At 37.4% G+C, this 14815-nt stretch overlaps 1 long non-coding RNA gene across 1 annotated transcript in view; it reads right to left on the bottom strand.

The window, feature by feature from the left end:
• Positions 1-8102: 8102 nt before the first annotated feature.
• Positions 8103-14815, bottom strand: part of LOC143649492 (uncharacterized) — a 340610-nt gene continuing 333897 nt past the window's right edge. Inside the window, exon 8 of the long non-coding RNA XR_013159043.1 lies at positions 8103-8183. This is a non-coding gene — a long non-coding RNA (uncharacterized LOC143649492). The remainder of the gene's footprint in view (positions 8184-14815) is intronic.

Below are 14815 nucleotides of genomic sequence, written 5' to 3'. Positions count from 1 at the left end.
TTTCCACATGCATGGATGGGTCTCCTCTCTTGTCATGAGGTAACTTGACTCCAAACCTTAGCTTCCATGGTACTGTCTTTGAAGTCATTTTTCCTCTCTCTGTCCCTTTTCTGTCCCTTTTAGTCCAGCTGGCAGTGGTTCCATTCATGCAGATCTAAAAAATTTGTCGGTTTTGCATGCAACACACAGGGTGCCAACCCCTCAGCCAATAGAATTTTCCACAGATCCTTTCTTGGAAAGCTGTATTTCCAATCCTACCTCACACTGAAATGGCTGACTGGCTAAATTCTCACAGTGGAGGCACTTTCTTCTGGGGACTTGCTTTCCAGAAATTCAGAACTTTTCTAACTATCAATTTCTGGTTTCTTTGTGCACAAGAGTTAAGTTCTCAGCTTATCCCTTTCACATTTTCCTATGAACTGCAAAGAGAAGCCAGAGGGCACTTCTCATTTAATTTTGAGATTTTCTCAGCAAATATCCAAGCTAATCACTTTCAAATTCTGCTTTCCACCTGACATCAGGACTCAATTTTGCCAAATTCTCTGTCATTTTAAAACAGGGATTACCTTTCTTCTAGTTTGCAATGATGCATTCATCATTTCTGTCTAAGATCTCATCAGAAGTGCCTCAGTGTCCACCTGACATCAGGACTCAATTTTGCCAAATTCTCTGTCATTTTAAAACAGAGATTACCTTTCTTCTAGTTTGCAATGATGCATTCATCATTTCTGTCTAAGATCTCATCAGAAGTGCCTCAGTGTCCATATTTCTACTAATTGTCTCTTCAAAGCAATCTAGGTTTTTCCCATTCAACTCACAATTCTTACAGAATCTTCCCCTTATCCATGTAAAAAGCTATTCCAATATGTTTGATACCTGCAAACTCCAGCACCCCACTTTTCTGGTACCAAAATCTGCTTCAGTTTGCTAAGGCTGCCAGAATGTAATATATCAGAAATGGGTTGGCTTTTACTATGGGGATTCATTAGCTTACAAATTCACAGTTCTAAGGTTATGAAAATGTCCAAAGTAAACCATCAATAGGAAGATACCTTCTCTGAAGTCTGCTGACATCTAGGACACTCTGTCACATGGGAAAGCACATGGATAGTGTCTGCTGATCCTTCTTTCTTGGGTTTCCTTGCTTTCAGCTTCTGGCTTAGTGGCTTCCTCTCTCAGCTTCTGTGTGTACTCTTTCTCTGAGCTCTCTGGTTTTGTGTGTGTGTCTTTATCCTCCCCTAAAGGACTCCAATAAAAGGATTAAGATTTGCCTTAAATGGGCTGGGTCATGTCTCAATTGAAATAATCTAATTAAAAGGTCTCACCCACAATAGGTCTGCACCCACAGAAATGGAGTAAAAGAACATGGTCTTTTCTGGGATAGATAAGAAACTCCAAACTACTATAGCCTTTATAGCAACTTTGTGCTGAAATTTATTATTCAGAATTTCTCAAAATGTCTTTGATGCATTATGAAACTTTAATATTTAAATTATCAACTTCATGTGAGTTCAGAGATAACATGGAGTTGCTTGCTTAATTTCTATTTCTATAAAATTCTAGAAATAATTTACTAATTCTAATAATTGCATTGTGTAAAATTTTGTATTATGCAATAATTTGCTATATAACAATACCATGAAAATATGGGAAGCAAACATAAAAAGCAAAACTTAAAAAATCTCTGACTTGGAAGAGATACTATGTCTAATATCATCCCTACATCACCTCTTCTTATTGGTTGTCTAGTTCCTGCTGAAACTGTTTTAATAACGGAGACCTGACCATAACAAGAAAACTCATTCACTAGTCAAGCAAGTTTGATAGTTGACAAGGTCTTCCTTATATTACCCCTAAATTTACCTTTCTATAACTACCCAAAACTGATGGACAGAATAAGTTCAATTTCTCTTCCACATATTAATTCCTTAAATATTTGTAAACTAATTTTCTTCACACTTGTACCTCCTCTTTTCTATACTAAATATTTTTTTCAGTTCTTTTGACTTGAATTTTATAAAAACTCTCCACCCCCTTTCCCCACCTTTAAGATATTCAGTATCCTAATTACCGTCATTTGGATATGTTAGGGTTTTCATGTGATATCTAAAAAAAGATACTTTTCCTAGTTTAATTTCTTGCCCTCTTCATTAACATATCATTGATTCATATTGGCCTTCTTTGACCTTTCTACTCATTTTTCTTTGATATAATTTATTCCATTTTAGTGAGTAACTCCTATGTTGAGTATGTAGAGGGGATTTATTCTTAAGTTCTTTCATCTTCTCAATAAGTTTAACCACTTTTCATCTAAAACGCAAGTTCCCTGCCACATAAAGAACCACTCTCTTTATCTGGCATCAAGTTAAATAATGAATTATAGAACTTCTCACTTCCTTTGGTAGCCTCCTCTTTAAGCATCAGTCAACAGGAATGCACCCTGCCTGATGAGGACGAAGCTCTTACAGTTCTCCCTTTACATCTACCTTTAATTTCTCCCGAAGATCATAAAAGTTTTTTATCTTCTTCTTCCTAAGATGGTCAGATGGCAACTGGCAACAAATTACCAGATTCATCAAAATCTTTAAAAAGCTTGTTCTCTGTAGAGCTTCTGACTCCTCACATACTGTTGGCTTTTCTGGAATGCACTCTTCAGCCTGACTTCTTGGTGAACATCTTCTCACACATCTTTCAATGCTCAACTCACTTTCACAGCTGTGAGAAGCCCTTTCTGAAACCCCAAGGCCCAAACCCCAGACGGGGTTAATCATCCTTTCTGTGTGCTACAGGATTGTGTGCATAAATTTATCCTGGTATAATATCATAATATTCTTTTGTTATTGCTGGTGCATTCATCTGTACCACACTAGATTGTTAGCTCCTTGGAATGATAGAACTTTTGTCTCTGCAACATATGATCCATAGAACAATAGACTTTAGGCATTCAAGAACTGTCTGTTAAATTAATATAAGAATAATCTAACAAATTAATGACAACTTGTTTTCCTTATTATGAAATATACCAGATACATTATAGTATATAAAGCATATATATACAGTTTGAAGAATAATAAAACGAATATCCATTTCACCACCATATAGCTTAAGAATCAGAATATAGCTAGTAACCTGGAAGCCCTCAATTTAATCTCTCTATCCATTAAGTTTATTCCATTTTCTGAGTATTGTTTTAATCAACCTCTTGCTTTTCCTTTTAGTTTTATGACATATGTATTAAACCTAAGTAATATAGTGTTCAATTTTGTCTGGGTTGAAGCTATATAAATTGAATCTTACTATATATGTTATTCTGTGTTGGGTTTTTTTTGGCTCAAAATCTTGCTCTTTAGACTTTATCTATGTTAACGTAAATAGCTCAAATTTATGTTTTTACTAGTGTTTGATTATTCAATTGTATGACTATCTTAAATTTATGTATCTATTCTATTCTTGATGACATTTCTTGCTTTTTGTATATTAAGCAAAGCTACTCTGAACTTTAGAAAAATACCTCCCATCTATCCATGCAAGAGTTTCTCTAGGGTACATAATAGAGTGGATTTACTGTTTAAGAGAACATGCAAATATTCAACTTTGCTAGGCAATGTTAAACTGTTTCCAAACAACAATAGCAATTACATGCAACCCAGCAATAAATGGAATTCTTGTTGACTCACATCCTAGACAATATGTGAATTTATTTCCACATTCATAGGCATGAAAAGTTATCAGTATAACTTTAATTTGATTTTTCCTGCTTGTTAACCATGAGGAACATTTTTTTCCCCATAAGATTAAAAATAGGTTGTTTTACCCCTTCTGTGAAATGGCTGTTCATTCTTTTGCCCAATTTTCTACTGGGTTGTTTGTCTTTTTCTTATTATGAATTGTAGATACTAATCTTCTGTGCTTTATGTGCCTAATAATATGCTTCCCCAGCTTGCCTGTTAACATTTTTATAGTTTGCCATTCACATTTAATTTGAATCCAGAATTGATTCCAGAATCCAGAATTTAGAATTGATTTGTGTGTATATATGCGTTATGGATCTAATTGCATTCTTTATGGGTAACCAATTTTGGCAGATAATTTATTAAAAATAAATAAAAATAAAAACATTCTTTCCATTCTGATCTATAATGTCTGCTTTGCCATAAATCAAGTTTCCATATTCATACAGATCTGTTCCTGTGCTATTTATTATATTGAAATATTATTTTATCACTGTGGAAATACACTTTCTTAATATCTTAATTTTAAAATATATGATGGTATCTGCACTATTTCATTTCATCTTTGTTATATCTAGTTTGTTCTTTTCCAGAATTATCAAATTATCCTTGGTCCTTTCATTTTCCATGCAAATGTTAGACTCAGCTTGTCCAAACCCCACAAAAGTTGTTGGAGTTCTAGGGGGACTAGGGGGAATTACACTGAACTGAAGAGGAGTTCAATTTTTATAGTACTGATTCTTCTGTATTAAATTGATGTATTTCAATTTAATTAGACTTTTAATGTTGTGGTGCTTTGAAGCTGTATGTGTCTCTGTTTTGGTTTGCTAAAGCTGCTGGAATGTAATATATCAGAAATGGAATGGGGCTTTTAAAAAGGGAATTTATTCACTTACAAGTTTATAGTTCTAAGGCCATGAAAATGTCCAAATTAAGGCACAAGCAAGAGGTTACCTTCACTCAAGAAAGGCTGATGCCATCCAGAACGCTTCTGTCAGTTGGGAAAGCACCCAACTGCCATCTGCAGGTCCCTTGCTTCTGGGGTCCTTTGCTTTCAGTCTCTGTTTCCTGTGGTAAGTCTTTTCTTGGCTTCTCTAGGGCTAGGTTTCATCTCTTGGCTTCTCTTGGCTATCTCCAGGTTCTGCTTGCTTAGCATTTCATGGTAAGGCACATGGCAGCAGCTGCTGTGCTGTGCATTTCCAAACGTTGGGGTTTCATATTGACTCTATCAGCTCTGAAGTTTTTTCCAAGATGGTTCCCTCTTAAAGGACCCCAGTAGGTAGATAAAGATCCACTTTAAATGGGTGAAGATACATCTCCATGGAAACTAGCTAATCAAAAGTTCCTACCAACAGTTGGGTGAGTCACATCTCTATCAACAACTTAATCAAAAAGATCCCACCCAACAATATTGAATGAGGATTAAAGAATATGACTTTTCTGGGGCACACAACAGTTCCAAACTGGCACAACCTCCCCAAAACATATTCTTAAATCAAATCCGTTCCTGTGGGGGTAAACCCACTGTAAGTAGACCCTTTTGATGAGGATACTTCAGTTAAGGTGTGTCCCTCCTCAATTAGTATGGGTCTTAATCCTAGTACTGTAGTCTTTTATAAGAGACTGAAATTCAAACCCCAAAAGGGAAAGCCAAGGAAGTAAGAAACTGAAATCGATGAAACCTAGAAGAGAAGGGAGTGCTCATCAAATGCCGCCATGTACCCTGGTATGGGACAGAGAAGCCAATGATCACAAGCAGTCAGTCTTTAGAAAGAAGAAATCACCTTGGTGATTCTTTTTCTCAGTCTCAAAACCTGAGTGAATAGATTCCTATTGTTTAAGTCAAATCATTTCATGGTATTTGCTTTGAGCAACCTAGGAACTAAAATGAAGTTGTACTTCCAAAACCTTTCATACACACATGTATCAGAAGATTGCACTTTTTTCTGGGGCTTATTTCTAGATATATTTGTCTGTTTGATGATATTTAAATGGAATCTTTTTTTTAAGTATGCTATCTAATATATTTTTGCTATTGAATATAATTTAATATATTTGTATATCAATTTTGTGATGAGCAGTCTTGTTAATCTCTCTAGTAATTTCCCTATAGATTATTCTGGAATTTCAATCTTGACAATCATATTATCTCTGAATAATTAGAATTCTGTTTTCTCCTTTGAATATTTAAATACATTTTTATTTTTATGTCTTTTTGTACTTTCTAGGACTTCTTGATAAGGAATTAGTAAAGTCATAGTTGGATTATTAACTTTTTATTTTTAAAAGTTCTAATTGGCTCATTTTCAAACACATTGTTTATAGTTTCTTGTTGCTTACTCTTCTTTTCAAGCTTGACTCTACTATTTCTTGTCACTAATGAACTAAGTCCGTAGTTCTCTCCAGGTTCCACTTTTATAATAGTATCTGCTATTAGACTTCCACACAACACTTGATCTCCTGCTCTTCCTTAAACTCCAGGCAAGCATCAACACAGAAGCTCAATTTCTCTGGAATGTGCAGAAATCAGAGCCAAACAAGGGTCTTCCCAAACTTCTTTTCACTTTCCTTTGAGCCTCTTTGAAACTTTCTTTGTGTGCCAGATTAAGAAGCATGCACACACACAAACACGTGTACATACATATATATATCTATATACACATATAGATAATTATAGATACCTTTACACCTATATATGTACTATGTATATCTATATGCATATTGATGTAATATATCACATCTACATATTTATAACATATAATGCATAACTATTCTATATTAATACATATAGAAGAATAGATTTTATACACAGACACAACACATATACAAATATCTTTCTATATATGCATAATGATTTTAATCTCCAATTATGATAATTTACATCAGAATTGTTCAGTATATCTGCCATACATCAAATATATGTGTAGTTTATATTTATGAAACTGTTACATTCATATATTCATACATTATCATCTAATAGGTCAATAGTTACTAAATAAGTAACACTGACTAGTTTACCATTAGATAAGAAAATAGTTGGATTCCTATGAGCACTTGTCTATCATTTTAAAGTAAGGCAAGACAAGGTATCTTCAGTTTTTTACCTTACCACGTTATTTCCTTTCATAATACTTTACAAGAGTAGTAGCGTATATTAACACAGTAATTTCACCTGGGTTTGTTACTTTGCTGCCCTTTTGTGTTCTTTGATGCAGTTAGGTTAACCTGCCTCCATTTAAAGATAAAACTTAATTGCTGAGTGCCTTGCCCACAGCCTGAGAACAGGCCAGGGGTAAACCTGGGCCGGGACTCCTAATACTTTAAATGCAGTAACCCCTTTCTCTGCAGCTCTTATTCTCTGAACATTATTGATAGCCAACTTCTCTGCCTACAGTTATAGTGGTTTTTATTATTTTTTTTGTAGAAATAATTGCTATAGATATCACAGTACTCCTATAACTTATAGGAAAATATAACTTTAGTGTATGCTTTAATTATGAAGTCGCCTTATAAAGTGTGAAATGTTACTTTCAACAGAACATCTAATTCAAGTGAATTAGTTCCCAACCCATCAACTTGTTAAAAATTTTTGTATAATTGTCTTTTTTTAAAAAATATTTTTTATTGATAAAACAACATAGAAACATTCTTAACATACAAAAATTCCCCAACCCATCAACTTTTAACTGCATATGCAATATTAAGCCACCCTTTTATTTCTCAACCACAGATCTGTACCCTGTGTAGTTTCAAACAGGGAAGTTTGATCACCAGTCTATTAGACACAGATGCACATCAAAAATAGACAAGAATTTCAGAAAAGAAGAAAACATGTTCCTTACAGTTCAAGGGTAAAGGTCATTCACTCGGAGACAATATACTATACATATGTTTTATATGCCACCATTTTAACTGCTCTTCAATGAAAAGCAGCTTGCTACCATAGCAACTGCCATATTGCATGCTGTCTTTAGGACTGCTGCATCATCTTAGCACACACACAGAAAGGCACTGACAGCCTTAAGTCATTTCAAAGTCCTTCACATTACCAAAGTTTAAGAAAAATAATGAATATGCATTAGTGATCTTCCTTTTATTTATTTGCTTCAGATCCACTTTATTCTGCAGGAGCCATATTTTCCCTTAATTTTTAAACTGATAAAGGAAATGTTGGCCGTTTATATTTTCAGTATGTTAGAGGGAGAGAAAACAACTAAGCAGTTTAACAGGAAAAGAGTTATGGTCTGGCAGTTATGGCTGTATCACATCTACTTGCTGTTACATTGAGGAGTTCATATACTGTCACAGCAGTGACATCTCACTGAGCCATGTTCTGTTGAACACCTGTGTTTTCATTCTTCAATACTGAATTTAGACGTATGTCATATCTTCAGTTCAATCCTTATTTTGCTGCAGTTGTCATCAAGTCCCATCGATAAGATATATCTTTATCTGAGAAAATATAGTAGAAATATTTTACCTGTACAATTCCATTTGATCAAAAGAATCATATTTATAACTATTTATGGAAATTCCCATTAATAATAATAGCTAATATTTATCAAGGATTTTCCATGTGCAAAGCAGTGTGCTAGTGTTTTATTCATTATCTAGTTTAATCTTCAAATGACCCAATGAAGTTCATACTATTATTAAGCCATGTTATACATGATAAAACCAATGTTCACAAGGTTAAATAATTTCTCCCCAAATTTGATACCTAGCAAGTAGCAGATCTGGGTCTCCTACTCATTCATTCTAGCCCTCAATTACAAGTTCTTTTCCTCTGTGCTATACTGAGTTCCTTACTAAAGAGATTGTGGCAAACCTTTTTTGAGTAAAAAAAAAAAAGAATATTTTATTTGTCTAATATTTTAATAATATTTTCCTAATTTGTTTGTTCTAATTTCTGATATTCATAGTAGGAAAAATCTACAAAATCACAGCAAAAAGATAGCAAAATTTAGTACTCATAAAGTATGCTCCAATATATTAAAACATCCCTGATTCTATTCCATACTTCCTTGTCATTAGTGTTTCTTTCTGTTACATCATCAATTTAAACTAATAGTAACCATGTTAGTAGGCCCAAGCTAAATCTTAGTATAATTTTTAGGTGGTCTTGGACTTTAACAAAATTTTGCTTCTATCAATAAAACTGTAAAATTTCTGATGAGATAAAAATGTGTTCAGCTATGAAGTCACCATAATAGGCCCCAAGGATCCCCTTTAGAACCTCAGTAGAGCTCAAGGGTCCCAAACCTGACATGCTGTTTTGGTTTGCAACCCACTGTAAATCTGGAACACATAATCTCTAATGGTGCAACAGCTGCTTGCATAAGTGTTCTTATAGAAATTACAATTTTAAATGTCACTTTATTACCAATGCAGATATAGGGAAGTGAGGAAATGAGAAAGGTAGGATTTGCTAGGTCATACCCACAAGGTTTGAGTATACTGTATAACCACAGGAAGATCATGAACACTTTGAAGCTGAAAATAACATGAAGCACAAAGATAGCACTCTACATGTTCGTAATTCTGTTTATTCCTATGCGACTCTAACAGTGCATTAATGAAATTATTTGGTTTTTGTATTCAAAATACTAGTTGAAAACCCAAATGGTTATCCCATTAAAGTTAAAAAATATGGAAATTACACAAATACAATATTTTTTCTTTTGTATGCTATAGAGGTTACATTTCATTCTTTTTCCATGTGATTATCCCATTATTGCAGCACCATTTGTTGAAGTTTTGTTTGTTTGTTTTTTTGCTTTTGGGATGTGCATGGGCCAGAAATCCAATGCGGGTCTCCCACCTGGGAGATTCTACCACTGAACTACCCTTGCAACCCCCATACATACATTTATTTTTAATAATTACCATTTGTTAAGTTCCTGCATAGTGCGAATACTGTATTTCATTCATCACATAAATTGTTCCTAGTACTCTTAATAATCTTGCCCACCAAAACAGGCTCAGAGAGGTTGACAGATTTGCAGTGTCCTGTCACTGTCCAGCGACCTACATAAAAACCCTGGAGGGGCATAATTCATCCCTAGAGAGAGCCCACAGCCTGACACAATGGTGCCATCTGCCAGTTTTATTACACCAGGAGCTGTTGCACCATGGCATTTTGTCCAGGGGTGAAGAAAGGAAGAGGACACAGTTAATGACTTTGTCATTAGCTCTGTCACAGGGCATAAATGAAAGATTTCCTGGTGGTAGTTCAAAGTAAGGGAAGGAAAATAAGCTTCTTGTGTGTCAATCCAGAATTGGGAAAGAAGACAGAAGGAGTGAGGGTTTGGTTGGCAGACCCAGTAGTCAGTCAGATTCCCTGCCATCACGATGGCACAGGTTAGCTGGATGAGGTGTCTTCCTTACAGGTTGCCACTAGGTCAAATTTGTAGGAAACAGGAGAAGAGATCATGCTGTAACCAATCCTGACAGGGTGTTCATGTAACCATTTTCTGTGGGGGACACTTCCCTTATCCTACTTGGTGTAACTTATTTTTTACCTTCTAAGTTCACCCAGTCTGCTGCCCCTTGCCTTGAGCTATAACTTCACCTCTTTCTGATTGATCTAAGTGCTTTACCCAAATCTTCTGGCCCACTTCTACCCCTTCATGAGAGATAGGAGTTGTCGGGATTTCTTAAAGGTGACTCATATTGTTCCCAAGAAGACTTGTGGACCAGGGGTGGGCATCACCCACAACCTCCAGTATGTGTGTGTCAGGCCCAGTGGGTCTCCCCCGCTGAATTGTCACCCCATGTGTGCTAAGCTCTTCCAGGCCATTCATTCATCTCATGCTTCTACCTGGTGGCCCTATCCTCCCACTATCCTGGGAATCATGTGAAGTGCATAATGAGGTAAAAAGTAAGATTACTCCCTGGTGGTAGCTGAAAAGGAGAGTCCCAAGTGGTGTGTTTTTGGTCATCCTTTTGGGGCCAATCCTCATCATCAACAGTATAAGAATAGTCTGGGTTCCTTCCCCACTCTCATCCTCTCCCTCTGCTAGAAAGCAGGATAAGGCCATGTTTCCCTTCTTGGAATTTCTGAGTTCATCTTACAGAGGGCAGGAGTAAGGAAGACAGTCCATTCAGCAAGAGAGTTGTCAGGATGTATATGTCAAAGCTCCTTTTTCAGGGAGCCATTAAAGTTCTCCATAGGCTGACTGGCTGCAGGTGGTGTGTAGCATGAAAGACCCATCTAATTCCATGAGTCTGGGCCCATCAAGTGGATTGTGAAGTAAAGTTGGGTCATTGGTTGAGGAGACATCATCTGTATACCTGATGGAGTGACAAGGCCACTTTTCCAAGTTATCTCATGTATGTACTGTCTGCACGATGAACAGGAATGATAAAGCCTTGTCTGTCATGAGCAAGGTATAGGATATACCTTGGGATGGTGGGACACGGTCGATGTAGTCCATTTGCCATGAATGGTCTCATTTAGCCCTTGTGAGAATAGCTCCTAAATACCCTTTTCAGGATCTGCCTGGTAGTTGGCATATCTCTCATTGCTAAATGGCAGATTGAATCTCTTTTTAATGAAAGAGGTACTCCATAATTTTTGGCCCATAATTTCATGGTGTCAAAATTCCCATGTCCAATTTGGTGGTGAATCCATCTAATAGCAGAAGCATTCATGGGGAATTTGGCTATTGTATGATGTCACCAAGGGTAAGTTCATTGACCTTATTATCTGGTAGGGCTCAGACTCTGCCTCTCTCTGCAAGTCTTGCCAGGTGTAAAAAGTGCAACCTTCTTTGGCTAGGTTATTCAATGATGCTCTTTGTGATACGGTCCCTTGTTATGTGCATCAACATGAGTAGTGGTATAGATGGTGCCTTTCCACACCATCGATTTTTTCCAAAGGTCTCTTACTGACACTGAGGATATTTTAATTCTCCAGTCACACCCCTCCACAAATCTGACCAGACTGCTAGGCAGTAGGCAAAAGCTCATGAGTCAATGGTATATGGAGGTGCTTGGCCCCAAGTGTTCCAGAGCTAAGATGGCTGCATGCAATTCAGACTATTGGGCACTTTTTCCAGTATAAGAGGTAGTGTATAGTCTTCCCAAGGCAAGAGAAACAGTGCCTTCTGCCCAACAGATGCCAGATGGCTTCAACTTGGCAGATCCATAAGTGAACCAGCACTGAACATCTGTGGGGCATCTTTGTGTTGGGCTCCTCAAGATGTCAATTCAGGGGTGGAAGGATTGTGATGCTATCAGAGGATTATCATTGAAGGAGACCTCATGAAGTATGTCATTCCTTGTGGGGTCAAGTAGGTGTAATGCTGAATCTACCATTTCCATTTGATGATGCGCTATTGTTGGGTACTGCTTGGGTGAGTGTTCTGATTATCCAAGATCCAGGATGTGACAGGAATTTCTGACCTCAAGAGGACCTGTGAGCTCTCAGTGATCATTTCAAGGCTGAATAGCATGCCAGAAGTTGCCTCTCACAGGGAGAGCAACACTGAACTGCATATGGCAGCTTCTTAGTCCAGAAGCCCAGGGGTAAGTTCCCTCCTTCAGCCAGAGAGACGAGTTTGCATGGGTCCAAGTGGCAAATATCTATAGCTCAGAATGATCTCCAGACTCCAAAGATCCCAGAGGCAGGGTGGTTGAAATAGCTGCTTTTACCTCCTGCATGGCCAGCTTCTTCTCCATTACCCACTGGAAAATACCTACTTTCTGTGTTAATATATGGGTGCCAGGAGGATACAGAAATGAGAAAAATGCTGACACCAATATGCAAATGTCACTATGCCTGGGACCACTGATGCCATAGGGGGCACTGCTAAATTCAAGCCCTGATCCTCTATATTCAACTGCCATGCTCTACTGGCCTTTTTCACTGACCACACTACATTATTATGGGCAGAGAACTGAGGACACTCTCAGATAGAAGGTCTTTTATGGGTTCAGTATTGTCTTTTTCCTCACCAGGAAGGTGATATTGTCACTGGTGGATAATATAATGAGGATATGGGAGCACTGGAGGTGCATGACCAGTCACTGACCCAAACATAACCACCAGCCTTTGCTGGAATGAATGAGTGCATCCCCACATTGCCACCATTGAGAGACACAGTGGTGCAAGACATCAACTCCTACAATGCATTCTGAGTAGGGAACAAGGCCACAGAAACAGTTCTAGAAAACATGGAAACCTCCCATCCTGGTACCAATGATAGCAGTAACCTTCATCCCCATCCACATGTAAAATGCCTGAAATTAGCCAAAGCTATTCATCACCCCTCCATTCTGCATCTCCAGAATAATAAAGAGACCCTACCAAATGTCACATCCTCATTCAGGTTGAAGGGAAAGATGGTAGACCTACAGACTGTGTCTCCTCTTCTACCTCCTGTATCAGGAGATTGTGGGAAGGTGGTTGCACAAGAGCAGAATGTCCCTGTACAGCCCAGTGGCCCTTCTTTTAGTTTATTTTTTTCTCAAAGTACTCCAATGGAGAGCCTGTCTATGGTGCCCTTTGGGACATTTTCTCTAGTAACTACAAGATTATAATAGCTCAGCAAATGGGGGCCTCTGAGATAAGGGGAGGCTGCCAACCCAAATCATGGATCCTCTGTGCCCACTGAGTTAGTGGGCATGTGCCCACCATCCACCAACCTGGTTTCACTACCAGCTACTTTGGCAGCTACTCCTCTACTTTTAGAGACCCTCCCTTAAGCAGGGAGGGTAATATAAACTCTCTCAATTGCCTTTCTCAGGAAATACCTTGTGATGAGGTGCAAAATCAGCTTGTTGTTTCATTCTTAGGGGCCTTTTCTAGTAAAATCATCAATGGCCTGTCACAACTTGGGTGACTGGTGAGGGACTAAATCCCTCCAGTGGGAGTGAAATATCCATGCACGAATATCCAGTTGTGCCAGAGTGACCACAGCTTCCTCTTCCTTTCTCCAAGGCTTAGTTGAAATTTTGTAGAGATCATCCAGAGTGGTATGTGCTCATCTGACTTCTTTTAGGACCTAGTCAAACAAAGGTCATGACCATGCCATGCCAGGCTACAGTATAGATGCTGCCCACTGCCTGCCTCCAATGCCCCACTTCCTTCTTGAATTAACGGAGAGTCTGTGAGAGGAAGGGTTTGGATGTGACTTGCCCAAGACTCTCCACTCAGCCTGGTTGATCAGGGCAGTTGTCGCATCCTCATTGTAGTTGGGGCAACCACAAGAGATCTTCTCCTGGCTTCTGCTGATCTCTATCTTTTATATCCTGTATCTCCTTTTCTTTAAAAGCTTACACTTTTGTTTTCACCACTGGTTCCCCATCTTCAGTTCTAATAGTCTCTGAGTAGGAATTTCTTTAATTTCCTGCAGTAATGATTTGTAGTTTTCTATTCAAAACCCTTTACCTACTTGGTTAAATTTGTTCCTGGATATTTGATTCTTTTAATCTGTCATAAATGGAATTATTTTCCTGAGTTCCTTTTTGGATTGTTCATTGCTGATGCTGAGAAATACCACTGAGTTTTTTGTGTTGTTCTTGTATTCTTCAATGTAGCTGAATTCATTTTTAAACTCTACTAGCTTTATTGTAGATTCTTTGAAAGTTTTGAAATATAGGATTATGTCATCTGCAGGTAGGAATAATTTTATTATTCCTTTCCATTTGGCTTTTTTTTTTTTTTTTGCCTAGTTCTTCAGTTAAGTTTCTAGAACAATTTTGAATAGCAGTGGTGAAAGAGGAAACAAATATCTTGCTCCTGATCTTAATGGGAAAACTTTCATCTTTCACCCTTTAAAACTGATGTTACATGTGGGTTTTCCACATATACTCATTATCCTGTTGAGGAAGTTCCCTTCTATTCCTAGTTTCCTGAATGTTTTCATCAACAAAGAATGCTAGATTTTGTTAGCATCTTTTCTGCATCAATTATGATGATCATGTTGTTTTGTTCCTTCAGTCTATTAATGTGGTAAATTATATTGACTGATTTGATTGCTTCTTTTATATAGAACCACTCTTGCCTTCCTGGGATAAATACCACCAGATAATGAGCTAATGATGTGTCATCTTTTCCATGGGATGTTGTATTCAGTTTG

Source organism: Tamandua tetradactyla, chromosome 11, assembly GCF_023851605.1.
Source record: "Tamandua tetradactyla isolate mTamTet1 chromosome 11, mTamTet1.pri, whole genome shotgun sequence".
NCBI lineage: Eukaryota > Metazoa > Chordata > Mammalia > Pilosa > Myrmecophagidae > Tamandua > Tamandua tetradactyla.
This window is presented reverse-complemented; position numbering and strand designations above follow the sequence as displayed.